The sequence below is a fragment of the Pogoniulus pusillus genome, unplaced genomic scaffold (assembly GCF_015220805.1).
Source record: "Pogoniulus pusillus isolate bPogPus1 unplaced genomic scaffold, bPogPus1.pri scaffold_66_arrow_ctg1, whole genome shotgun sequence".
Classification (NCBI taxonomy): domain Eukaryota; kingdom Metazoa; phylum Chordata; class Aves; order Piciformes; family Lybiidae; genus Pogoniulus; species Pogoniulus pusillus.
This window is the reverse complement of record NW_026974715.1, coordinates 503,255-529,698: the sequence shown is the minus strand read 5'-3', so window position 1 is coordinate 529,698 and position 26,444 is coordinate 503,255. Positions and strand designations below refer to the sequence as shown.

The 26,444-nt window shown below is 61.4% G+C and overlaps 3 long non-coding RNA genes across 4 annotated transcripts; 1 reads left to right on the top strand and 2 right to left on the bottom strand.

Moving 5' to 3' along the window:
* The first annotated feature begins 2,414 nt into the window (after positions 1 to 2,414).
* Positions 2,415 to 5,330, top strand: LOC135174482 (uncharacterized). Its single transcript, XR_010301926.1, has 2 exons — positions 2,415 to 4,576; positions 4,675 to 5,330. It is a non-coding gene; the product is annotated as an uncharacterized LOC135174482 (long non-coding RNA).
* Positions 5,331 to 15,488: 10,158 nt separating this feature from the next.
* Positions 15,489 to 23,515, bottom strand: LOC135174462 (uncharacterized). 2 transcript variants are annotated; one of them, XR_010301895.1, is made up of 4 exons: positions 23,278 to 23,515; positions 23,015 to 23,185; positions 22,436 to 22,529; positions 15,489 to 15,977 (listed from the first exon to the last, which is right to left on the bottom strand). It is a non-coding gene; the product is annotated as an uncharacterized LOC135174462 (long non-coding RNA). The 2 variants fall into 2 exon arrangements; XR_010301896.1 differs by lacking the exon at positions 15,489 to 15,977 and adding an exon at positions 20,477 to 22,030.
* A 669-nt stretch (positions 23,516 to 24,184) lies between these two features.
* LOC135174464 (uncharacterized) lies at positions 24,185 to 24,998 on the bottom strand. Its single transcript, XR_010301898.1, has 2 exons — positions 24,850 to 24,998; positions 24,185 to 24,345 (listed from the first exon to the last, which is right to left on the bottom strand). It is a non-coding gene; the product is annotated as an uncharacterized LOC135174464 (long non-coding RNA).
* Positions 24,999 to 26,444: the final 1,446 nt, after the last annotated feature.

Sequence of the window (26,444 nt, the reverse complement as noted above, 5' to 3'; positions counted from 1 at the left end):
CATCCTGGCCTGGCTCAGGAGCAGTGTGGCCAGTAGGACAAGGGAGGTTACTCTGTCCTGTACTCAGCACTGCTCAGGCCACACCTTGAGTGCTGTGTCCAGTTCTGGGCCCCTCAATTCAAGAGAGATGTTGAGGTGCTGGAAGGTGTCCAGAGAAGGGCGACAGAGGCCTGTGAGGGGCCTGGAGCACAAAGCCTGTGAGGAGAGGCTGAGGGAGCTGGGGGTGTGCAGCCTGGAAGAGAGGAGGCTCAGGGGTGACCTCATTGCTGCCTGCAACTACCTGAAGGGAGGCTGTAGCCAGGTGGGGTTGGGCTCTGCTGCCAGGCAACCAGCAACAGAGCAAGGGGATACAGCCTCAAGCTGTGCCAGGCAGGGTCTAGGCTGGATGTTAGGAGGAAGTTCTTCCCTGAGAGTGATTGGCATTGGAATGGGCTGCCCAGGGAGGTGGTGGAGGCACCGTGCCTGGAGGTGTGCACTTAGTGCCATGGTCTGGTTGACTGGGCAGGGCTGGGGGATAGGTTGGACTGGATGATCTTGGAGGTCTCTTCCAACCTGGTTGATTCTGTGATCCTGTGACTCTATGCATGGTTAATGTTTGCTTCCCTCTGTGTGGTACAGCCATAGGCTTGCACAGACAGCAGTAACAGAGGCAGAGCTGGAGCTGCACAAAGGCACAGGGGTAACAAAGAGAGCACAGAAATAACATCCAGCATGGGTAAAGAACGTCCTGCATGGGGAATTTGGATGCAGCATGGAGCTGCAGAGCAGGGAAGGGAAGAGAAGGGTACAAAAGTGAGCTAGAAAACCTCAACGTGACTCCAGAGTTCTTTGGGCTCTACAGTGAGGAAGAAGATAGCATCGACACTAGCCCCATACTTCTCCCAGCAGAGGGCTCCAGAGGATGGCAGCTCACAACACATTACCCCTCCCCTGCACCAGGAGGAGGCCTCTGCAATGAGACTGCTGAGCGCAGAGGCTCAGTGAGACCTGTAGGAGCAGCGGGAGGGAAGGCAGGAGAAGGATGTGAGTGAAACACAGCTGCAGCATCCTGAACTGCATCATGCTGGGGTTAGTCCTTTCCCCTCATATCAGGTGCTAGAAGGAAGAAGTTCTTTGCAGTGAGGGTGGTGAAACACTGGAACAGGCTGCACAGGGAGGCTGTGGATGCTCCCTCCCTGGAGCTGTTCAAAGCTAGGTTAGATGAGGCCTTGAGTGACCTGTTCTAGCGGGAGATGTCCCTGCCTGTGGCAGGGGGGGGTGGAACTGGATGATCTTTGAGGTCCCTTCCAACCTAAACCATTCTGTGATTCTAATGAGAGGAAGTGGCCTGAAATGTGCCCGAGGAGGTTTAGACTGGATATGGGGAAAAACATTTCCTGAGAGAGGGGTCAGGCACTGGGGCAGATGTTTCCCAACCCAAACAACTCCATGGTTCTGTGATTGTTTTTTCTTTCCCTGGATCAGTTCTATTTGGACTGATTTGTGTCTGAAGATTTGGTCCATAGTAAAACCAATTCTTGGCTTTTTTTATAGGACCTTGCCCTTGGCAGGGGGGGTGGAGCAAGATGATCTTTTAAGGTCCCTTCCAGCCCCAGCCAGGCTAAGATTCTATGATGTATAAGCTGTGCTTCTGTCGGGGTAGGGAGGCTGGCGAGAGGCGAGATCGGGTACTGACGACTCGAGACAGCAGCTTCCAGGCATCTGTGCATCAGTACAGCTTTATTAGGGTAGTGCAGTGTCTTATATAGTGCTCAGAGGAGGTGTTTCCAGCCAGCCTGGGGCTGGCACAAGTGGACAGTACAGATTGGCCCCAAGTTCTGTGTAAGGCAGAGATAGGTTACCTGTGGTAAACAACCTGTGAGTACCACCCAGGGGGGCTGGCCAGGGTCAGCCCCCTGGGGCTGCATCCGCCCCGGGGGCCGGCAGATTCCACCCCCTGACAGCTGTGCGTGGGTTGCTCATGGTTGCCAGCTTAGGCCCCTGGGAATCAGTAAGACCCAAGGACACTTCCCATCACAGGGCCTGATGTTTACATTTCATGCTCCGCTGCAGGAGAAAGCTTCCCACACTACCCACACATCCAGAGGGAGCAAAGTGTCTGCACAGGCAGTATAGGGCACCCTTGTGCTCCACAGGTGGCCTTTGGGCCACTGTCTCCAAAGCTGGCCCTGAGGCCACTCATCCAGAGGGAACAAAGTGTCTGCTGGGGCAGGACAGGGCACCCTTGTGCTCCACAGGTGGCCTTTGGGCTACTGTCTCCAATGGTAGCCCTGTGGCCACTCATCCAGAGGGAGTAATCTCTGCTGAGCCAGGACAGGGCACCCTTGTGCCCCACAGGTGGCCTTTGGGCCACTGTATCCTAAGGTGGCCCTGAGGCCACTCATCCAGAGGGAGTCATCTCTTCACCGGCAGGACAGGGCACCCTTGTGCTCCACAGGTGGCCTTTGGGCCACTGTCTCCAAAGGTGGCCTTGTGGCCACTCCTCCAGAGGGAGCAAAGTGTCTGCTGGGGCAGGACAGGGCACCCTTGTGCTCCACAGGTGGCCTTTGGGCCACTGTCTCCAAAGGTGGCCTTGTGGCCACTTATCCAGAGGGAGCAAAGTGTCTGCAGGGGCAGGACAGGGCACCCTTGTGCTCCACAGGTGGCCTTTGGGCCACTGTCCCCAAAGGTGGCCTTGTGGCCACTTATCCAGAGGGAGCAAAGTGTCTGCACAGGCAGGACAGGGCATCCTTGTGCTCCAAGGTGGCCTTTGGGCAACTGTCTCCAAAGGTGGCCTTGTGGCCACTCATCCAGAGGGAGCAAAGTGTCTGCTGGGGCAGGACAGGGCACCCTTGTGCTCCAAGGTGGCCTTTGGGCTACTGTCTCCAAAGGTGGCCTTGTGGCCACTCATCCAGAGGGAGCAAAGTGTCTGCAGGGGCAGGACAGGGCACCCTTGTGCTCCACAGGTGGCCTTTGGGCCACTGTCTCCAAAGGTGGCCTTGTGGCCACTCATCCAGAGGGAGCAAAGTGTCTGCAGGGGCAGGACAGGGCACCCTTGTGCTCCACAGGTGGCCTTTGGGCCACTGTCTCCAAAGGTGGCCTTGTGGCCACTCATCCAGAGGGAGCAAAGTGTCTGCAGGGGCAGGACAGGGCACCCTTGTGCTCCACAGGTGTCCTGTGGACAGCTCTCTCCAGAGGTGGCCTTCAGTTCACCCTTGGAGGCAATGATCTCTCCAGCAGGAAGGATGCTCCTGTGCTCCACCTGCTGCTCTCCGAGGTGCCCATGCAGGAGCAGGATCCAGGCTCTGCTGTGTCCCGGGAAGGACAGGGACGTTTCACCTGTGCCCCTCAGCAGTGGCCTTGTGGCTGCAGGCGCTGCAGAGGCAGTGGAGTTACCTGCTGAGAGCTGCGAGAGGAAGAGCAGAGGCTGACACACGCTGGTGGAGAGGAGAAGTCATTGCTTGTGTCGGTGCCTGAGGCTGGACTCTGCTGGCAAGCTGAGGGGAGTGTGTTCCTGAGGAGCCCTGCAGAGCTTCAGCATCTTCATTCCCTGCCCATGCAGTGCCTGCAGTGCTAAGGAATGGGGTGCAGAACTGTTGGAGGAGGTGGCAGAGCTTCGGGGCACCCCTGCACTGCTGGCAGGCATGGCAGGATTCTTGCTCCTGAGGTCGACATTTGGCCACTCTGGCAAACTTCAGGCTGAGGGTGAGCAGGGCTTGGGATTCTGCTGGCAGGCTGGCAGGAGGCAGCAGGGCTTGCTCAGTGCTCAGGGCGTTGCCGATCGCCGCTGCTCTGGGGTCAGGAAGGAATTTTCCCCCCCCGGGGCAGATTGGCACTGGTCCCCAGGGGGGTTTTTGCCTTTCTCTGCATCATTGAGCATGGCCACTTGCAAAGGCTCCTCTGGCCCCTCTTGGCTGCTTTATTGCCTCCTGCTCATGCCACAGGAAGATGTCTCACACCCTGCAGCTAGGGGAGGAGGCTTTTTTTCCCCGTGATGGCCTTTGCAGTGTCCCCGGGGGTTTTTTGCCTTCCTCTGGTGCACTGAACACTCTAAAGGTGGCCTTCAGGCCATGCGTTCAGGCACCTCCCAGACACACTCAAGCTGGCAGCACCAGAGAGCTCTGCTCTTGTCTGGCCTGAGCACTGTGCTGGTGCTTGTATGGTCACTGCCTCTGAAACAGCTTTAAAAAGCCACATCAAATAAACTCCTTTTCCAACTTGTATGTCTTCTGGTTGGTGTCCTTTGCAGCTTGCAATGCCCTCACTGTCCCTCCACTTTCCCTCTCCTCCCCTCTGCCTGTGTCTAAAGTGTGATGTCCTCCACGTGTCCCCTGTATGTCTGAGGTGGCTGCTGCCAGCAGCCTCCATCCCCTTCTCCAGGCTGCTGCTGCTCCTGAGCTTTCCTTTTTCTCTGCAAGAGCTCACAGGTGCCTGTGCTTAGGAGCTTTATTAATGCCTGAAAGCAGTGGAACCTTTCTCTGGTGCTGCCACAGCCCCACTGGCAGTGCCACTCTGCAGCCCAAGCATGACAATCACATTAGGTGACAGCCAAGCAGTGGCAACATCTCACTCTGAAAATGACTAACAGCAGGAAAGGGTAAAAGCTACTCCTGGGCATAGCATTGCTGCTTTTCTCCATGAGGAGCAGTGGACACAGGCTTTCTATCCACTCAGCTCACACCATTATCTCCACAGCTCCATGGAACCCCCCAAAGTGACAGGAGTGCCCTGGGGGAAAAGGGATTTCAAAAGCTGAAAGCTCTGCGTGTGGAGGAAGCAGAAGCCACAGCTGCCTGCGGGCTTTGGCTGCCACTGGATGCCAATGTGGACGCTGGGAAATCCCAGGCTGGGTGTCAGAGCATCCCAGCTTGGATGTCAGAGTACCCAAACCTGGATCTTGGAGCATCCCAACCTGGCTGTCAAAGGACCCAACCTGGGGAGGCTGTGGAGCCTCCCTCTCTGGAGCTAGTCAAGAACCGTCTGGATGCATTCCAGTGTGATCTGCTCTGGGTGATCCTGCTCTGGCAGGGGGGCTGGACCAGACGATCTTCCGAGGTCCCTTCCAGCCCCTGACAATCTATGATTCTACGCTAGGAGAAGATCCCAGCTTGGCCGCCAGAGTGTCCCAGCCTGGGTGTCCCAGCACCCCAGCCTGCCTGCCCGGAGCGCTGCCGCAGAGCTGGGAATGACCTGTTCGCTCAGACGCACAGAAAGGTTTATCCCTCTGTGGGTAGGGAAGAGAAAAAGGAATTCCTCAAACGCTCACCCTGCAGGGAGCGCCTCTGGTGCCCGAGCAGCTGCCGCAGCGCCAGCGCCAGGGCTGCGCTCCCCGCCCCAGACTCCCATCCCAAGCGCCCCGGGAGCAGCTGCCGTGTCCGGGAGCGGCTGCCCAGGCGCAGAGCCCCGGCACCGGCGCTGGGCTGGCCGGGGGGCGCTGGCCCCGGGCGGGCGCTGCTGGCGAGCGGTGGGCGCAGGAGCCGCCCCGGGGAGGGCGGCAGGAGGCGGGGAAGGGAGCGGGACCGGCGGGGCTCAGCGCTGCCGGGCGCCGGAGGGGCTTGTGCCGCTGCTCCAGCGCCCGCAGGCGCTGCTGAGGGTCTCAGGGGCAGGGTGGGACACTTGGAGAGGCTCAGGCCAGCCCCAGAGCCTTTCCCTTGTGCTCTCACGGAGCGTGTGGGGCACACTGGGCCCGCGGCTGCGCAGCAGCTGCACCGGCGGCGTGGGCAGGGGCACCGAGCGCCTGCGGGAGCCTGCGCTGCCGGTGAGACGGCTGGGCGATGGCTCCTCCCGAGGGAACGGGCAGGCAGGAGAAGGGGCTGTGCCACCCTCATGGGGCTCAGCAGGGCCAAGGGCAAGGTCCTGAGCCTGTGTCGGTGCATAGCCTGCTATGGAGACAGGCTGGGGGGTGGGGGTGGGGAAGGGCTGGAGAGCAGCCCCGAGGAGAAGGATTGGAGGTGCTGGGGAGTGTAAAGCTGGGCATGAGCCAGCTCTGACCACTGCCGGCCCAGAGCCAGCCTGTCCTGGGCTGAGCCCAGCAGTGTGGGCAGCAGGGGCAGGGAGGGGATCCTGCCCCTTTGCTCTGCTCTGCTCAGAGCCCACCTGCAGTGCTGGGGCCAGCTCTGGAGTCCCCAGCACAGCACAGACAGGGACCTGCTGGAGCAGGGCCAGAGGCCACAGCAATGCTGGCAGGGCTGGAAGGGCTCTGCTGGGAGGCCAGGCTGAGAGAGTTGGGGGTGTTGAGCCTGAAGAAGGCTCCAGGGAGCTCTTCTGGTGGCCTTGCAGTGCTTAAAGGGCTGGTCAGAAAGCTGGGGACAGAGTTTTGAGCAGGGCCTGTTGAGACAGGACAGGGGGTGGTGGTTTGAACTAAAAGAGGGAGATTGAGACTGGAGAGAAGGAAGAAATGTTTACTACTGAGGGTAGTGAGACCCTGTCCCCAGGGTGCTCAGAGGTGGGAGCTGCCCCATGCCAGGTCACTTTGGGGCTATGAGCAACCTTCTGTAGTTGCAGATGTCCCTGCTGACTGCAAGGGAGTTGGCCTGGATGACCTTGAAGGGTCCCTTCCCACCCAAAGCACTCTGTAATTCTCTGATGGGCACTTTTGTCCCTGCCAGGGCCGGGCCCCTTTGCCAGCAGCCGTGTTTCACCCCGTGCTTGCCTCCAGCCAAGCTCTCCACCTCTGGCAACCACTCTCAACCTGGCTCCCACTTGCCTTTGTTTCTCTCACGCAGTGTTTTGTGTCAGGAGCTGGTTCCAATCTCTTCTGTGCAGCCTCTTCTCCTTCCTCAGCTTTGCCTGCCCACGCACAGCTCCCTGTTCCCTCAGCAGCCCTTTGGGTTATACATTTCTTTGGCTGGCTGCTAATTGACTCCATTAGCCTGCAAACCTCTGCGTGCAGCACAGCTCTGAGTGATGCTGTGGCAGCACAGCAACAGCACAGAGACCTCCTTTGCTGAACACCTTTGCCTGCAGCTTCCTGACTCACTGGGAACGCTCAGCTGGCCCTGTCCTGTCATTGCCAGCCTGTTCCCAGCCCTGCCAGAGCCTGCTGAGTTTGGTGCCTGAGATCAGAAACCCTTCTGGGAGCCTCGAACCAATCCTGTCCACATTCCTGCTCCTGCCTGCAACCCTCTGGTGAAAGTACAACGCAGCTGACCCACAGCCCTGGCTCTGTCTCTGTGCTTCGTGTTCCCTGGCCCTGCTCTGCCATCCCAGGCCTCGGTAACCAGAGCCTCTCTATGATGTCACACTGCCCTCTCTATGATGTCACACTGCCCTCTCTATGATGTCACACTGCCCTCTCTGTGCTGAGTTTACACAATCCCCTCTATGGCAGCTGGGAGCCCTCCAGGCAGGAAGGAGCTGCCCCTGGGGGACTACTCCTGAGTGTGGGCACTGTAGCACCTCAGGCATCTTCTCCTCCCCTGCTGGCCTACACTCTGCAGCCTCAAAACACAGCCCCAGGGCTGCAACCTTCCTCCCTCCTGCTTTTGTGCCTACGACCCCCTCTGGCACCGTGCCCAAGGGATGGGCTCAGAGCCAGGGGCAAAGAGCACAGAACCTTCCCCAATGGCTGGGCAGAGCAGCAGGAGCTGGGGGGCAGGCAGCCTCCAGCCCCCCTCAGCAGCACTCTGGCACAGCAGGCAAGCGAGCCAGAGCCCCTGCGGGCACTGCCAAGGGGGCAGGAGGCAGCCCCAGCGGCCTTGGCAGGATGGCAGAGCTGGGGGAAGCCACACTGGAGCCCAAGCCCGGGAGGAAGGGCCCGGTCCAGGCGCAGGCAGAGGGAGCCCCAGCCCCAGGGTGCCCCAGGGGGAGGCAAGCAGCAGCCAGAGCAGCTCTGCAGAGCCAAAGGAGCAAAGCTTTACTGAAGGCAAGTGCCAGGAGGGGAACCGAGCTGCCAAGGGGGGAAGAGGGAAGGAGAGGGGACAGGTCCAAGGCTCTGCTCCAGCCTGGCAACTGCCAGAAGATCATCACAGAGCCATAGAATCAGTCAGGGTTGGAAGGGACCACAAGGACCATCAAGTTCCAACCCCCCCTGCCACGGGCAGGGACGCCCTACCCTAGAGCAGGCTGCCCAGAGCCTCAGCCAGCCTGGCCTTAAACCCCTCCAGGGATGGGGCCTCAACCCCCTGCCTGGGCAACCCATTCCAGGCTCTCACCACTCTCATGGTGAAGAACTTCCTGCTCACCTCCAGCCTGAATCTCGTGGGGAGACTCAGCTTTGCTCCATTCCCCCCACTCCTGGCACTGCCTGGCAGCCTAACAAGTCCCTCCCCAGCATTTTTTAGGCCCCCTTCAGATGCTGAGTCCCTGCTCAGACTGGAGGCTGTGCCAGCAGCCCTCTTGCTCCCCAGACCTGCCAGCCTCTGGCTCTCCCTTCCTTGCTGGCTTGGCTGTCCCATGGCAGCCCCCAGCTCTGCAGCCCCCAGCCATGGGGGTCCTGATGCCTTTGCCCCTGCGCTGCTGGGGCAGAGTCGAGAGGCTGCTCTGCACCTGCCTGCTCTGGCATCCCCTCCTGCCACCCAGCCCTCCCTGGGGGCCTCACCTCTCAGCCTTGTGGCCCAGAGCAGAGCCTGAGGGATGGCTTCAAACCCATGGGCAGGGCTGCTCCAGGGGGCATGGCTGCTGCTGTGCCCATCCAGCAGCTGGCACCGAGTGGGCCAGAGGAGCCACAGTGCTCCTGAGGTGAGGCCTGCGTGGGGCCAGGGCTGGGCTGGTCCCTGCCAGGAGCAGAGCACTCAGAGAATGCAGCCAGGGGAAGGGCCCCTCAAAGCTCACCTTGTCCAGCTGCTGCAGGCAGCAGGGACACCTCCAGCTGCAGCAGGCTGCCCAGGGCCACAGCAGGGCTCACCTGCAGTGTCTCCAGGGATGGCTCCTCAGGCACATCTCTGGGCAAACCTGCTCCAGCATCTCACCACCCTCCGTGCAAAGAGCTTCTTCTGATGCCCAGCCTCAGCCTCCCCTGCTCCACTGTCAGGCTACTGCCCCTCTCCTGTCACCACAGCCCTTCCAAACAGCCCCTCCCCAGCCTGCCTCCAGCTCCCTGCCCACAGCCAGATGCAGCTCTAAGCTCTCCCTGGAGCCTTCCCTGCACCACCTTGTCCCACTGCTGACCCTTCCCTCTGCTCTGCTGCTGCTGGCTGGGCTGAGGGGCGATGGATCCCTTTGGCTGGCAGCTTCAGCAGCCTCTCCTCTTGCCAGAGCTTGCTGCAGGTGCCTGTGCTGTGTGCCCTCTGCAGCGGCACAGAGCAGCTCCAGCAGCCAGTGCCCGGGGCGGCGGTGGCAGCAGGCAGCCTGGCATGGATGGCAGCAGCTCCAGCAGCCAGTGCCCGGGGCGGCGGTGGCAGCAGGCAGCCTGGCATGGATGGCAGCAGCTCCAGCAGCCAGTGCCCGGGGCGGCGGTGGCAGCAGGCAGCCTGGCATGGATGGCAGCACTCAGCTCCTCTGGCACTGGCAGCTGCTGGCAGCAAACGCGTGGCAGCTCCGCAGGGGTCCTGCAAAGCTGACGTTCGCTGCTCGCTCCCAGGCTCTTGCACACCCAGGCACAGTTGCGGTGCCCTCAGAGCAGCCTCGGGGTGGGGAAGAAACTCTCCTCTAAGCTTCCTCCGCAGCCGCTCCAGCGCCGTGTCCCGCACCCTGCCCGCACCCCGCCGCAGCCCTGTGCCCATGCTCCCTGCACCTCTCTTTGTTCCAGGGCACCGCAGGAGGCTCTCGCTGAACGCCTGCGCTCCTGACGCGGCCGCCCTGTGCCCTGGCCGCGGCTCGCCGCCGCCCCGGGGCGCTCGGAGCCCTGCCCGCAGCGGCGCGGCACAGGCGGTGCGGGGAGCGGCGGCTCCTGCTGCGGGCTCGGCCGGGAGCGCTGCAGCAGCAGCTGCAAGGCGGCGGGGGGCGGGCGGCGGCGCCTCCGGCTGCGGGCGTGCGGAGCCAGGGCGCGGCGCCGGGCGGCAGCCGCAGGAGAAGCTGCGCCCGGGGGGGCGGTGCCGGCAGCTGCCGATGCGAACCGGGACCGGGCAGCGCCCGCAGCAGCGACGGCTCCGCTCTGCCGCCCGCAGCGCCCGGCGGGGCCAGGCCGGCGGCGGCAGAGGCAGCGACAGCTCCTGCAGCCCCGCGGCACGCAGCAGCAGCGGCAGCCGCCGCTCGCCCCCCCCGCACCGCCTGCGGCACCGGCGCCAGCCCCAGGGGACCTCTCCCGCCCCGGCGGGGCCGGAACGCGGCAGGGCGCGGCCGCGGCGCGGCGGTGACGCCCCCGAGCTGCGCGCCCCTGAGTGGCGCCGCCGCCGCCGCTGCCGGCGCAGGGCTGTGAGGCGCGCACGGCCCCGCGCAGCCGCCCGTGGCTGGCACTGCCCGGGGCAGAGCTCCGCAGCGCAGCGATGGCAGCGGCGAGGAGAGCGAGGGGCTGGCAGGGAGCGCTGCAGGGGCACCCGCACAGCTCCTGGCTGCCAGCCAGCGGCACAGGCCAGAGCCCAGGCCCTGCGGAGCCGCAGCGGTGCGAGGCAGCGGCAGTGAAGCACAGGATGCGCCTGGGGCTGGGGCAGCTCCGACACCAACCAGGTCGTGTTCAGCAGCTGGCAGCAGCGACAGCTCTGCCTCCAAGGGGGCCTGGGGGGTGGTGCCAGGCTGCTCCTCTTCCTGCTGGCACCCAGCAGCCAGAGCTGGCAGCCTTAGTGCGGCCCCAGGCTGAGAACATCCTGTCCTGGAGCTCTGAGCCTGCCACAGATGCATTTCCCCTCTCATCCTGCCGCATCCCTAAAGGTGCAGGTGCAGGCACAGCACTCCCTGTGGGCACTGACTTGGCTGGAGAGCAGACAAACAGCACCAAAAGCTGCCAGCCTCGAGTGGGCCAGCAGAGAGGGACCCCAGAGCACAGCTCAGGACAGGGACATCTGCCAGCACCACCGGCTCAGGCTGCTCCGTTTGTAGCTGAGGGTCAGGCTGGCAGGGTGAGGAGTGGAGCTGCTGCTGCTCCACGCCGAGGGTCTGGAGCTGGACAGTTCCTGCCCTCAGCTGCTTGCGTCAGAGCTGCTGCTGCTGCTGCAGGAGTGGAACCTCCTGGTGCTCGTGGGGTCCCACACAGCCTGCGAGAGGCAGAGAGCAGCTCAGTTCCAGGCCTTTCACCAGCTTCGTTGCCCTTCTCTGGCCATGCTCCAGCACCTCAACATCTCTCTTGAATTGAGGAGCCCAAAACTGGACACAGCACTCAAGGTGTGGCCTGATCAGTGTTGAGTACAGGAGCAGAATAACCTCCCTCATCCTGCTGGCCACACTGTTCCTAATCCAGGCCAGGATGCCATTGGCTCTCTTGGCCACCTGGGCACACTGCTGGCTCATGTGCAGCTACTATCTACCAGTACCCCTAGGTCCCTTTCTTCCTGGCTGCTCTCAGCCTCGAGCACAAGCCCTACGAGGAGAGGCTGAGGGAGCTGGGATTGGTTAGCCTGGAGAAGAGGAGGCTCAGGGGAGACCTTATTGCTGTCTACAACTACCTTAAGGGTGGTTGTGGCCAGGAGGAGGTTGCTCTCTTCTCTCAGGTGGCCAGCACCAGAACAAGAGGACACAGCCTCAGGCTGTGCCAGGGGAGATTTAGGCTGGAGGTGAGGAGAAAGTTCTTCCCTGAGAGAGTCATTGGACACTGGAATGGGCTGCCCGGGGAGGTGGTGGAGTCGCCGTCCCTGGGGCTGTTCAAGGCAGGACTGGACGTGGCACTTGGTGCCATGGTCTGGCCTTGAGCTCCGTGGTAAAGGGTTGGACTTGATGATCTGTGAGGTCTCTTCCAACCTTGGTGGTACTGTGACACTGTGATGCTCTGTCCCCAGCCTGTAGTGCTGCTTGGGATTGCTGTGGCCAAAGTGTCGAACCCAGCACTTGGCCTTCTTAAATCTCATCCCATTGGCCTCTGCCCATCCAGCCTGTCCAGGTCCCCCTGCAGGGCTCTCCTACCTGCCAACAGATCAACATCTGCTCCTAGAGACGGCTGTGAGACATCAGAGAAAGGATTGTGTGACATCATAGAAGTGATTGTGTGACATCATAGAAGGGGTTATAGAAGGGGTCATGTGATGCCATGGATGGGATTGAGTGACATCATAGAGCTGGCTATGTGACATGTGCCATGGAAGGCATTGTGTGACATCATGGAGAGGGCTGTTTGATGTCATAGTGGAGATTGTGTGACGTCTGACATCACAGTGGGGATTGTGTGACATCATAGAGAGGGTTGTGTGACATAGAAGGGATTCTGTAATGCTATGGAGAGATCTGTGTGGTGTCATTGATGGGATTCTCTAATGCCATGGAGAGTGCTGTGTTACATCATGAAGGGGATTGTGTGACATAATAGAGAGGGGTGTGTGACATCACAGAAGTAATTCTGTGATGTCATAGAGAGGCCTGTGTGATACCATGTCCAGAGTTACCCCAAACTCCTCTCTTCTCCCTCTGGCTCTGTGGGTTTAAATGGGAGAAGAGAGGCGCCAAAACCTGCTTCCCCCCCACCTCCCAGCCTGCAGGCTTGAAGTGGGGCAGCAGAAGTGCCCTTCTGCAGGGGGGCTGACCCCTGTGGCAGGCAGCCCGCGCCGCAGTCAGGCTGGTGGTTGGCTGTGCTCTGGCGCCTGGATACATGGGAATGGACACTTTGAGACTTTGCCATAGCACAGGAGTGACACAAGCAGTGAACAGAAAAGATGCCAACATTCCCTACAGGAGCCTGAGTGAACTCTTCCCTGCTGCAGGTGACTGCTGGGTGTGCTCTGTGCTTTAGGGAGTCAGCTGTTCCTGCAAGGCTGCTTTGAAATTCAGCGTGGCTCACAGCATGGAACATTACATTTACACTGCCCTGGGCTGTAGTTTTGCTGTGCCCTGCTTAGTTCTGTTCTTTTCACAGAGAGGATCTCTGTGGCTTGTTTCCACTTGGCAGAGCAAGAGGGGCTGATGTGAGGGTTCTTTCACCTTCTTAGAGGTTGCATTTGTGCTCATCTTCTTCCAAGGACAAAACAAATTCTGTCATCATCTGACCCAGAGGCAGTGGTGCCCCATCCTCAGGAGCCTCAGAACCTGGCAGTCAATGTTCCCTGCTGCATTGGCCACACCAGTATGAAGTTGTGAGGGACAGAACTGGGCACATTGGTCAGTTACTGTGTTATGCTTCAAATCTTGAGCATGGGCAAAGAGGAAGCACAGCTTATACATCATAGAATCTTAGCCTGGCTGGGGCTGGAAGGGACCTTAAAAGATCATCTTGCTCCACCCCCCCTGCCAAGGGCAAGGTCCTATAAAAAAAGCCAAGAATTGGTTTTACTATGGACCAAATCTTCAGACACAAATCAGTCCAAATAGAACTGATCCAGGGAAAGAAAAAACAATCACAGAACCATGGAGTTGTTTGGGTTGGGAAACATCTGCCCCAGTGCCTGACCCCTCTCTCAGGAAATGTTTTTCCCCATATCCAGTCTAAACCTCCTCGGGCACATTTCAGGCCACTTCCTCTCATTAGAATCACAGAATGGTTTAGGTTGGAAGGGACCTCAAAGATCATCCAGTTCCACCCCCCCCTGCCACAGGCAGGGACATCTCCCGCTAGAACAGGTCACTCAAGGCCTCATCTAACCTAGCTTTGAACAGCTCCAGGGAGGGAGCATCCACAGCCTCCCTGTGCAGCCTGTTCCAGTGTTTCACCACCCTCACTGCAAAGAACTTCTTCCTTCTAGCACCTGATATGAGGGGAAAAGACTAACCCCAGCATGATGCAGTTCAGGATGCTGCAGCTGTGTTTCACTCACATCCTTCTCCTGCCTTCCCTCCCGCTGCTCCTACAGGTCTCACTGAGCCTCTGCGCTCAGCAGTCTCATTGCAGAGGCCTCCTCCTGGTGCAGGGGAGGGGTAATGTGTTGTGAGCTGCCATCCTCTGGAGCCCTCTGCTGGGAGAAGTATGGGGCTAGTGTCGATGCTATCTTCTTCCTCACTGTAGAGCCCAAAGAACTCTGGAGTCACGTTGAGGTTTTCTAGCTCACTTTTGTACCCTTCTCTTCCCTTCCCTGCTCTGCAGCTCCATGCTGCATCCAAATTCCCCATGCAGGACGTTCTTTACCCATGCTGGATGTTATTTCTGTGCTCTCTTTGTTACCCCTGTGCCTTTGTGCAGCTCCAGCTCTGCCTCTGTTACTGCTGTCTGTGCAAGCCTATGGCTGTACCACACAGAGGGAAGCAAACATTAACCATGCATAGAGTCACAGGATCACAGAATCAACCAGGTTGGAAGAGACCTCCAAGATCATCCAGTCCAACCTATCCCCCAGCCCTGCCCAGTCAACCAGACCATGGCACTAAGTGCACACCTCCAGGCACGGTGCCTCCACCACCTCCCTGGGCAGCCCATTCCAATGCCAATCACTCTCAGGGAAGAACTTCCTCCTAACATCCAGCCTAGACCCTGCCTGGCACAGCTTGAGGCTGTATCCCCTTGCTCTGTTGCTGGTTGCCTGGCAGCAGAGCCCAACCCCACCTGGCTACAGCCTCCCTTCAGGTAGTTGCAGGCAGCAATGAGGTCACCCCTGAACCTCCTCTCTTCCATGCCAAACACCCCCAGCTCCCTCAGCCTCTCCTCACAGGCTTTGTGCTCCAGGCCCCTCACAGGCCTCTGTCGCCCTTCTCTGGACACCTTCCAGCACCTCAACATCTCTCTTGAATTGAGGGGCCCAGAACTGGACACAGCACTCAAGGTGTGGCCTGAGCAGTGCTGAGTACAGGGCAGAGTAACCTCCCTTGTCCTACTGGCCACACTGCTCCTGAGCCAGGCCAGGATGCCATTGGCTCTCTTGGCCACCTGGGCACACTGCTGGCTCAGGTCCCTTTCCTCCTGGCTACTTTCAGCCACTCTGTCCCCAGCCTGTAGTGCTGCTTGGGGTTTGTTGTGGCCAAAGTGCAGAACCCTGCACTTGGCCTTGTTAAATCTCATCCCTGTGCCCTCTGCCCACCCATCCAGCCTGGCCAGGTCCCTCTGCAGGGCTCTCCTACCTTCCAACAGCTCCACACCTGCTCCTAGCTTGGTGTCATCTGCAAACTTACTGCTGCTGGACTCAATCCCCTCATCCAGATCATCAATAAAGATATTGAACAGGACTGGGCCCAGCACTGACCCCTGGGGCACACCACCAGTGCCAGCTGCCAACTGCATGTGGCACCATTCACCACCACTCTCTGGGCTCTGCCATCCAGCCACTTCCTGACCCAGCACACAGTGAATCTCTCCAAGCCATGAGCTGCCAGCTTGGCCAGGAGCTTGTTGTGGCAGACAGTGTCAAAGGCTTTGCTCAAGTCCAGGTAGACTCCATCCACAGCCTGCCCCACTGTCACCAGGCAGGAACCTTGTGCTGGAGGCGTTTTTAGGCCTCCCTATTTTGTGAAGGAGAGATCTGCTTCTGGCCTGGACACTGGGGTGGAGGCTGCAATCCGATGGTCTGTGGGAAGAGAGCTGCCAGCAGCTGCTTGGATGGAGTGGAGAGCAAGGGGAGGAGGAGAAGAAAGGTGGCTGTGGCCCTGGTTGCAGAGTGCCTGCAGCTGGCAGAGAGCCTCTCAGCAGCCCTGTACAGCTGGAGGAAGAAGTGAGCTCCTGAGAGGCAGTGATCTGTGGCCAGTGCAAAAGCCCCACGTGCTGGAGAGTAAGCACAGGCTGCTGGCCTTGGGTCGCTGCCTCCAGGCTGGCTTAGAGGGCTGGGATGGAGACCTTCTGGAGATGAAGGCCTTCAGCTGTGGGTGAGTGCAAGGTGTGCTCAGTGCTGGCTGCCCCTCAGACACGCAGCAGCAGGAGTGTGCCATGGGCTGGAAGGCTCCCGATGGGGAAGGCTACTCCGCTGAGTGCAGCTACGCTGAGAACAGTCTCCAGCACAGGTGGGGATGGCAAGGTGAGCTCTGGCTGACCTCCTGGGGGTGAACATCTGCCTTGGCGCTGGGTACTGCCCTGCTCTGAGACAGAGGGAGCTCAAGGGGAGAGAGAGAAGGAAACCAGAGCCCTGTGGGTTGAGACAAGGAGAGTTTAATGCAAAGTAACTCAATGTACAGCACCTTCTGAGCAAGCAAAGCAAACCAAGGCAGCAGAACACACTCAGCAAACAAAGCAGCAAGTGGCAAAGGGCAGTGTCCAAGCCAAGTGAAAGAGACACAGACCCCAACCCAGAGAGTGGAAGAAAGCCCCCCAGAGCTGAACTCCAAGCCTCCCCACCCTCTGCTCCAGCCAGCACTTGTGCTACAAAGCTGGCGTGAGCAGCAGGGCAGCAGATTCTCATCAGCAGGCTGAACAGGCTGCCCCAGCTGCTCCCTGCCAGCCCAGAGCAGCACAGGTGTTTGTTGTAGCCTTGCTCCATCAGTCTCGGCCAAACCAAGGCCATGGCATCTTCACAAGACCTCCTCAGCTCTTTTGCAGCACAGCTTTGGGGGGCTCCAATTAAGACACAAAACTGCTGATGTGGCCTGGGTGCTGCAGTGACCTGGGCCCTGAAGCTACTGAATCAGCTTGCAGTAAGCCAGGTGGCTCCCCCGCCGCTGGGGACAGCAGCAACAATGCCCTCAGCCTCTGGCGGCTCTGCAGGCTGCTCACTGCAGTCTTAGGGTTGGGGGTGCTGCACAGCACCCATCTGAGGAGGGGACTCAGTGCCCCCTGGCTGCGTTTGCAGATGGCACCACATTGGGTGGCAGTGCTGACCTGCTGCAGGGCAGGAGAGTCTGCAGAGGGATCTGGACAGGCTGCATCAATGGAGCAAGGTCAGGTGTATGAGGTGTAACAGAGCCAAGTGTGGGGTCCTGCACTGGGGTCACACCAACCTCAGGCAGCACTGCAGGCTTGGGGCACCTGGGGGTGCTGGTGGCATGCTGGCTGAGCACGAGCCAGCAGTGATGTGGCAATACACACAGGCAGCAGTGCCTGTGGAAGCTTGGCACTCTTGGTGCTCTGCAGCCTGTGTTGGGTCAAGAGAGGCACTTAGAGGTGTCCCAGGGCCATCCTCTGTGAGGAACAGTCACTTGGCTTTCCTCCCAGCCCACTGGACTTGGGGCTTTTGTCCTCTCCTTGCCATGCCAGCTCATGCAATGGAACATCCACAGCAGTGGCTCGAAGGTGTCTGAGCAGCATCTTCCCAGCGCAGCCACAGGTCCCTCTGTGCTGTGCGGGGGCAGTGGCTACAAGCAAGTCCAGTTCCCTGGAGCAAAGCTCTTTGCTTTTGGCTCTGAGGGCACCTCCACGGTGCCCTCTGCTCCTGCTGGGGGAGTCGTTTTGAAGGTAAGCCTGAGGTGCTCTCAGTGCTTCCACACAAGCTCCTGTAACGAGGTTGCAGCAGCAGCAGCCACTGGCAGTTGGGAAGCAGCAGCTGCTCTCTGTGCAAGCTGCTGCTGGGTTCATGCACTGTGCACTGTAGCATTGCCTGCTGCTGAGCAAGGCTCTGACCCCTCTGCTGGCATTTGGCCCTCTGGCTGCAGCATGCACACTGCTGCTTCCCAAAGCTGCTCTGCAGCACTTGTCCTTAGGGTCTAGCTGAGCACAAAGCTCAGCTTTCATCTTTTGAATCTATTGATGCAGCTCAGCTCAGTGCAAAATGTGTGCCTGGTGCCTGCAGCTTCTCCTTACCCTGCCCTGTGAGCTACCTGAGGCTGTGTTAGCCTCAGCCTGATCCAATCTTCCCCTTGGGGGCTGCAACCCAGGCCCAGGCTGAATGCTTCCCACTCTCCAAACTGCTGTGCCACAGTAACAAAAGGTTCCCGGTGCCATAGCCCTGCCCTGCCTCCTCTGGGCTCAATGCCCAGCAGCAGAAGCCATTGCAAGGCAGAGTAGATGCAAAGGTTCCTTTGCCCCTGGGGCATTCGGGAGCAGCTCTACTCACAGCAGCTATAGTTGAGCCTTATTTGCTTGGCCTCAGCCCCTGCTCTTACCCTGCCTCCTGCAGCCTGCGACTGCTTCTCCATGGCCGAAGCAGCAAAGTGGGGAAGATCTCAGCGTTGTGCTTCATTCCCTATCAGCATTCCCAAGGGAGTCCCCAGCAGGCTTTGGCTGGGCTGCACCGCAGCCAGGTGCTTGCAGGCGTGGGGGCAATGCCTCTGCTGCAGAAACCTGCCCCTGAAATCTGAACTTTCTGCCTTGCAGTCAAACAGTGAGGAGAAGGTTCTGGAGAGCTGCCTCTGCTTGGCAGGACACTGAGCTGCTCTTGTTTCAGTGCACTGCAGTGCAGCCATGGGCTGTGGCAGCTGCCTTACTGCCTCCATGCATGGCAAGGTTCAATGACAACCTCACTGGCTCCAGAGTCTCAACGTGGGCAGTGCTGCAGGGGCCAGAGCAAGAGCCGTGACAGAATCGCTGCCAACTGCACAGCAGCAGCTGCGTGGGACAGAAGGCAGCAACAGTGCTGCTGCTGCTGCCGGCAGCTTCAGCTCTGCAGAGGCTGAGGTGGAGCCGAGGCAGGCGGCAGCACAGGGCCTGGAGCTCAGCTGGGGCAGAGGGGGAAGAGCTGTGCCAGAGCAGAGCTGTGTGCGGGCAGAGCCTTTGCTGTGCCCTTGGCTCCTCTGCCTCTCTCGGTCCTTTCTTCCTGCCGCGGTCTCTGCCCCCACCCCCTCCCCTCACCGCCTCCTCCCTGCCCCCTCCCCCCCACACCCCCCGCCTGTCTAAGCCCGCCCCCACCCCCCTGCCTGACTAACTCCGCCCCCACCCACCCGCCTGCCTAACTCCGCCCCCACCCCCCGCCTACCTAACTCCGCCCCCACCCCCCAGCCTACCTAACTCCGCCCCCACCCCACTAACTCCGCCCCCACCCCACTAACTCCGCCCCCACCCCCCCGCCTACCTAACTCCGCCCCCACCCCCCCGCCTGTCTAACTCCGCCCCCACCCCCCCGCCTGTCTAACTCCGCCCCCACCCCCCCGCCTGTCTAACTCCGCCCCCACCCCCCCGCCTGTCTAACTCCGCCCCCACCCCCCCGCCTGTCTAACTCCGCCCCCACCCCCCCGCCTGTCTAACTCCGCCCCCACCCCCCCGCCTGTCTAACTCCGCCCCCACCCCCCCGCCTGTCTAACTCCGCCCCCACCCCCCCGCCTGTCTAACTCCGCCCCCACCCCCCCCGCCTGTCTAACTCCGCCCCCACCCCCCCGCCTGTCTAACTCCGCCCCCACCCCCCGCCTGCCTAACTCCGCCCCCACCCCCCCGCCTGCCTTACTCCGCCCCCACCCCCCAGCCTACCTAACTCCGCCCCCACCCCCCAGCCTACCTAACTCCGCCCCCACCCCCCGCCTACCTAACTCCGTCCCCACCCCCCGCCTACCTAACTCCGCCCCCACCCCCCGCCTACCTAACTCCGCCCCCACCCCCCGCCTACCTAACTCCGCCCCCACCCCACTGACTAACTCCGCCCCCACCCCCCCCGCCTGTCTAACTCCGCCCCCACCCCTCTGACTAACTCCGCCCCCACCCCCCCGCCTACCTAACTCCGCCCCCACCCCCCGCCTACCTAACTCCGCCCCCACCCCCCGCCTACCTAACTCCGCCCCCACCCCCCTGACTAACTCCGCCCCCACCCCCCTGCCTGCCTAACTCCGCCCCCACCCCCCTGCCTGACTAACTCCGCCCCCACCCCCCCCGCCTGCCTAACTCCGCCCCCACCCCCCCGCCTGCCTAACTCCGCCCCCACCCCCCCGCCTGCCTAACTCCGCCCCCACCCCCCCCGCCTGCCTAACTCCGCCCCCACCCCCCCGCCTGCCTAACTCCGCCCCCACCCCCCCGCCTGCCTAACTCCGCCCCCATCCCCCCCGCCTACCTAACTCCGCCCCCACCCCCCGCCTACCTAACACCGCCCCCACCCCCCCGCCTGTCTAACTCCGCCCCCACTCCCTCACCTGTCTAACTCCGCCCCCACCCCCCGCCTGCCTAACTCCGCCCCACCCTCCGCCTGCCTAACTCCGCCCCCACCCCCCCGTCTACCTAACTCCGCCCCCATCCCCCGCCTACCTAACACCGCCCCCACCCCCCCGCCTGTCTAACTCCGCCCCCACTCCCTCACCTGCCTAACTCCGCCCCCACCCCCCCGTCTACCTAACTCCGCCCCCATCCCCCGCCTACCTAACTCCGCCCCCACCCCCCGCCTGTCTAACTCCGCCCCCCACACCCGCGCCTGACTAACTCCGCCCCCTATCACCACCTAACACCTCCCCCACCCCCCCATCTAACTCCGACCCACCCCTCTCCTGTCTACCTCCGCCCCCACCCCCCCGCCTGCCTAACTCCGCCCCCACACCCTGCCTAATTCCGACCCCACCCCCCCGCCTGTCTAACTCCGCCCCCACCCCCCCACCTCTCTACCTCCGCCCCCACCCCCCCACCCCCCTCTCTGACTCCGCCCCCACCCCCTCCGCCGGCTGGGCGGTAGGAGGCAGAGAGGAGCAGGGCAGGGGCAGAGAAAGGGGCAGGAAGAAAAGGGCCGAGAGCGAGGCAGAGCAGCAAAGGCAGCTGCAGCTCTTTCCCTCTGCCCCAGCTTAGCTCCGGGCACTCTGCTGCCGCCTGCCCCTGCCCCACCTCAGCCTCTGCAGCAGCCCTGCTGTGCCCCCAGCAGCTTCCCTCCCGCTGCTCCCCACCGCTGCCTAGGCCAGCACAAAGCTCAGCTTTCAGCTTTTTCATCCAGTCCTGCAGCTCAGCTCAGTGCAAAATGTCTGCTGCTGCCTGCAGCTTCTCCTGACCCTGCCCTGTCAGCTTCCTGAGCCTGGGCCAGCCTCACCCTGAGCCGCTCTGCCCCTTGGGGGCTGCAGCCCAGGCTGAATGCTTCCCACTCTCCCAATTAAACCCTCCAGCTCTCCAGAGTAACCTTTTGTTGCTGTGGCACAGCCCTGCCCTGCCTCCTCTGGGCTCAGTGCCCAGCAGCAGAAGCCACTGCAAGGCAGAGTAGATGCAAAGGTTCCTCCACCCCTGGGGCACTCAGGAGCAGCTCCAGAGCTGAGCCTTACTTGCTTGGCCTCAGCCCCTGCTCTCACCCTGCCTCCTGCAGCTGCTGCAGCTCAGCTGAGGCCAGCAGCCTGCGACTGCTTCTCCGTGGCCCAAGCAGCAGAGTGGGGAAGATCTCAGCCTTGTGCTTCATTAGCAGTGGGGAGAGGGACATGGAGTCCCCAGCAGGCCAGGTGCTGCTGCCTCTCACTCCTCTCCTTGCTCAAACCTGCAGGGGGCCCAGCAGAGCGAGGGAGGTTCCTCTCCCTTCCTACTCCACTCTGCTGTGGCTCTGCAGAAGAAGGTGAGGCTGGAGCAGAGGCCAGAGCCAGCACAGGGCCTGCTGATCAGGTGGCACAGACTGGCCAGGGCTGTGCCAAACCAGAGCAGTCTTCTGGCAGAGCTTTTGTTGTGCTTTTTCTTTTGCCTTCTTTCTCTCCCACTCTGCATCCTGCTGCTTCTCCCTCTCACGCACACTCAGCTGCCATTCACTCTCTCTCCCCATCCCTGGCCTCAGCTCTGCCTCATCCAGAAGCACCTCCAACCTGCAGGCAGCAGTTGGCCTTTGCCATGTGCCCATGCAGGCAGCACAGCTGTGCCGTGCTCCATGGGCCAGCAGTCAGTGGCAGCAGCCAGCACTGCCCCCAGCACCACACCCCACACGCAGGGCCTCAGCTTTCCCTGAAGGCAGGCAGAAAAGCCTTCCTGCCCTCCCAGGGGCACTGCAGGCAGCCTGCACCTGCCAGGCCCTGTGCAGCTCTGGAAGCCCAGGGGCTGATGTGCAGAAGCACCTTGCAAGCTCCAGTGCCAGGCCTGGCTCTGCTCGCAGGCAGCTCCCTGCACGGGGGCACAGCAGAGCTGGGCTCAGCTCCGCTTCCACTCAGGGGCACTGCTGGAGAGCAGCACACAGCCAGGCCTGCTACCTTGTGCCTGCCCACGGCCAACTCTCTTTGCCACGCTCCAGCCAGGAATGCCTCCCTGCAGCTTGCCATCGAGGCCAGGTCCTCCGGCTCTGGGCAGTGGCAGTGAGTCCCTTCTGAGTCCTGGACGTTCATCTTGGGAGGTCTTCTCGCTGCAGTATGGAGCTGCACCTTCTGGCCAAGGCATCCACAGGCACTGGAGCAGGAAGGTGAGCACAGTGCAGGCAACTAAAGAACTCCTGCCACGCTCTGGGCCTCCAGGGGCAAGCACCCAGCAGCACCAGAGCCCAAGGAAAGCCTGCAGCCAAAAGTACCAAATCCCTGTCCCACAGCACTGCCTCAAGTGCTGCCTGAGCTCCCAGCCTCGGCCCTGCTCCAAACTGCAGCATCCCTGCCAGCTCCTTCACAAGGGTGCCATTGCCTGGCACTTGCTGCCATCTCACCACACAACTCTCAAAGCCACACAGCTGGGCAGCAGGCCAGGAGAGCAGCCTCCAGGCAGCAGAACAGAGGAACTCATCTCTCCCAGGCTCTCCAGGAGCACCTCGCCTCCAAACCGCCCCACACCAACCCCCAAGCAACCAGGCTCTGACTGGCTTACCGAGGCAGCAGCTTGCAGGTCTTTATGAAGGGCTGCAGTGCTCCTGGCTTGCTCCTGGGCTGTGCTGCTCAGCCTGCAATGTTCACCTTGGACCCTGACAAGCAAGCACAGGCCTCAGCACAGAGGTGCACAAGAGCACCAAGCCCCAGAGAAGCCTGGGACACAACCTCCCCTACAGCAAAAGCAGCTCTGGCCACCCTGTGCTGCCTGCTGGGACACAAGAACACAGAGGGCAGAGCCTGGCTCCACTCGGAGCTCCTCACTGCTGCAGGCCTCCTGCCAGCTCTTGGACAGACGCAGTTCCCCTGCAGGCATCCTCCAGGTGGCCCTGCGGGTTCTGCCCTGCTGTGTCAGACCCAGAAGCAGTGCTGGGAAATAAACACACCTGTCCTCCTGCTCCAGTTATGGACAAAGGGACCTCACTCTCAGGCACCTCTCTAACTGCAGGCCCCAGGCTCACAAAACAAAGCTGAGTCACTCCCAGGTCACTCCCTCTGCTCTTGGGGCACAGTTGGCTCGAGTGCACTCAGACAGCTGTAGGGCAGCCACCTGCTGCCAAGAGAGAGGCTTTCTCCATACCTTAGCTTCAGATCTCTCCAGCTCCTCCTGCAAACTGACATTCTCCCTCTGCAGCTCACTGCTCTCCTGCTGCAGGCAGCTGCTGGAAAGCTTCTGGGCTTCGTGGCAGGACTCTGCCAGAGGCTGCACTCTGCCAGCGTGCACAAGCTCCTGCTGCAGCTGCAGGACCTTCTGTTACAGAAACGGAGTTCCATGAGCAGGGAGAGGTCAGGCAGAAGCACACAGGAGGAAAGAGGCTTTGACTCAAGGCACTGTGTCATTACCTGGCTCTTCAAAGTGCTCAGCAGAGCAGGGCAGGCGATTCTGCCCTTCCACTGCACTCTGCTGTGGCTCCTCCTCACCTGCTGCATCCAGCTCCCCAGCACAGGGAAGGCATCAACCAGTTAAGAGCGGGGCCAGAGAAGGCCACAGAAGGAGACAGGGAGCTGGAACAGCTCTGCCACAAAGGAAGGCTGAGCTACAGCTCTTCAGCTTCGCCTGAAGCAGGCTGCTGGGGGATGTCATTGTAGCCTTTCAAGGGAGAGAGATGGAGAGAGACACGTTAGCGAGGGCTGCAGGGACAGGACAGGGCATGTAGGTGGCATGGGCAGGAGCTGGGGGCTGCAACCGTGCAGCTGATGGATGGAGATTCCTCTCCCCTCCCAGTGCCCTCTCTGCAGGCAGAGGACAGCAGCAATGGTTTGCAGCTCTACTGAGGGCTTTCTGATTGAGGCTCTGCCCCTTGGACTCTGGCCTGACTCTGAAGGACGCCAGCAATGTCCATGGCTCATCTGAGCCCCTCCGAGTTCAGGGATCCTCTAAGGGGCTATGGAGAGGCCGACAAAGGCAGCCAGAGCCTGGCCCCAGCTGGGAAAATCCCCTCAGCTGTGCCCGTGCTGCCCTTTGCCGGCTCTGCCAGCCGAGGCCGTGGCAGCTTTGCCACGGGGCACTGCCCACCCCCACTGCTCCTTCGCCCCCAGCCTCTGGGCGCCGACTCTCTGCCACTCACCTCTGCCGGCTGGGAGAAGCAGAGGCGATGCAGGCTGCCGCCGCTGGCGTCTCGCTGCCGCTGGGCTCCACCGGCAGCCACCGTCGCCGAGCACCGCGGCCGGACGCCTGCAGGGCTCGGGGCGGCTCCCGCCGGCGGGACGGAGTCGGACGGCAGCCGCCGAGGGCCGTGGCGAGGCTCGCCTGGGCCGGGCCGGCTCTGCCCCCGGAGCCGCTGCCAGGCGTCTCAAGAGCCTCGCTCGCCGCCGCCTCTCGGTGCTGCAGGCTCCTGCTTTGCTCCCCTGCCTCACTGGCGGCTGTGGGGCTGAGAGGCTCCGAGCTTCGCCCTGCCCCGGCTCTGCGCTCTGCAGGCAGGAGGAGGCAGTCAGCTGAGCACACAGCACCAGCGTCAGCCACACAAACTCCTCTGCCCGGGAAGGGGCCTCTTGTTCTAGGGCCGCAACGGCGCCCCGCAACGGCGCCCCGCAACGGCGCCCCGCAACGGCGCCCCGCAACGGCGCCCCGCAGCTCTTCGCCGCACCACCGCGCTCCGGCGGCTGCACTGCGCCCCGGCTGCTATAGCAACAGGGCCGCGGACGCGCAGCGGCACTGTGACAGCAGCAGGGACAAAGAGGGGAGTGCCCAGGGTGGGGCAAGAGAGCAGACAAGGGGCAGAGCCCACCCGGGCCCAGAGCGGAGCGGGGGCTGCCTGCGCCCCCCCCTGCTGCAGCTCGGCCAGCCCAGGCCCGCAGGCTGCTCTCCACCAGCACCCCCAGGGCTTTCCTGCAGGCAGCAGGACCCCAGCACACTCCCACCCGGCCTGACATCGCCCCCCGGGGCCCCGGCACACGCCGCCCCCAGGCACTCACCGCAGCCGCTCCGGTCCCGCTCCGCTGCCAGCTCCCAGCGCCCCTCTCCGGCTGCTTCCTCCGCAGCACTCTCCAACGGGGCCGCCGACCACGCCCCCCGCGCTGATTGGTCAAGGGCCGAGCGCAGCCTCCCATTGGCTGCGGAGCGCCTCGCGCCCCACCCGCTCCCGCCCCCGCGGCCAGCCCCTCCCCGCCCCTCCCTCCCGCGCTCCGCCCGCTCCGCGCAGCGCCCCTGGGGGCTGCAGTGCTGCCGGTGCCTGGCACCGCCTCGGGCTGCAGCCAGCCCCGGCCCGGCCCCGCTGCGCCTGAGGCGGGCATGTTATCAATTGAGAATGACTCAAAATCCAAGTGTCCAGGTTACAAATTGATTCCATTAGGCAAGTAGAATATGAGCAAAGTCACAGCGCTGGACGACAGGGGAGTCACCGCTCCGCCACCTGCCGTGACAAGTCTCTTCATTAGCCTATATTTATACTGTGTTGTCTGCGTTGTTCCACCCTGCAAATTACATAAACCCATCCTTTCTGCGCATGTTCCTTCGTTTGGGTTAGGGTCTGCCTTCCCTTCTGGTGGTCGTTGAGGATGAAGTAAGCAGTCCTCCTCAGGTGTCCTCTGGTTCACCCGTCTCCAAATATGGACTTCCTTTGGCTGGTTAATGTCCCGAATCCCACTTCTCAAAATTAAAGCTTAGTCCTTGGAACATGACTGATTAATGTCCGAGCCCACATGTGGCCTGTTCTCTCTTAGCTCAAAATTAAGGATGCACCTAAAGTTTTAGTCTTTGCAATACTCAGCAATTAGCTAGCTTATTCTTTGCACATTACCATCTCTAGCATGACCTCTCGGTTAGGCACATCTCCTGATTTGCAGCAGCTGTATATACACTGCCGTTTGCAGCTAAGCATGCTTAACATTCTATTCAAATGTTTCTTTATTGAATAATTACAATTACCTATTACAATTCTATTAAAATGTTTCTTTATTAAGCAATTACAATCACCTATTACAGGCAGAGCCTGCGGCCCCAGCGCCGTGCGGCCGAGAGAGCCCAGCCCAGGGCCCGGGGCGTGCTGAGCGGCTCGGGGCCCCGCACGGTGCCAGCCGCGGCCGTGGCTGCCCTCACAGCAGGCCTGAATGGCAGCTGCGGCACTCAGCGGCTGCTGACGGCTCTGGCCCCAGGGAGACCCCACGGCCTCAGGCTCCCTCATTAGCGTAACCCGCCCTTAATTACCGGGGCTGGGGAAACGGTTTGGTGCAAGGGCTGAGCTCCCCCAGCTGCCTCTGCTGCCTTCAGTCTCTTACCAGGAGACAGGAAAGGGAGGGGAGCCAAGGCAGAGGCTGCAGGGGACTGGCACCGAGCGAGGCTCAGGGCTCAGGGCTGGCACTCTCCTGGCAGCAGCAGATGAGAGCAGTGCTGAGCCCGGGCCCTTTTTTGGCTCCTCTCCCTGCCACCCCACGGCTGCTCTGGGAGTATCTACCTGGCTCCACCTGCAGCACTGCCTCCAGTGCTGCTGTGCCCGGCCCAGGGAGGAGCTGGAACTGCTGAGAGGGTCCAGAGGAGGCCACCAGGGTGAGGGGAGGGCTGCAGAGCCTCC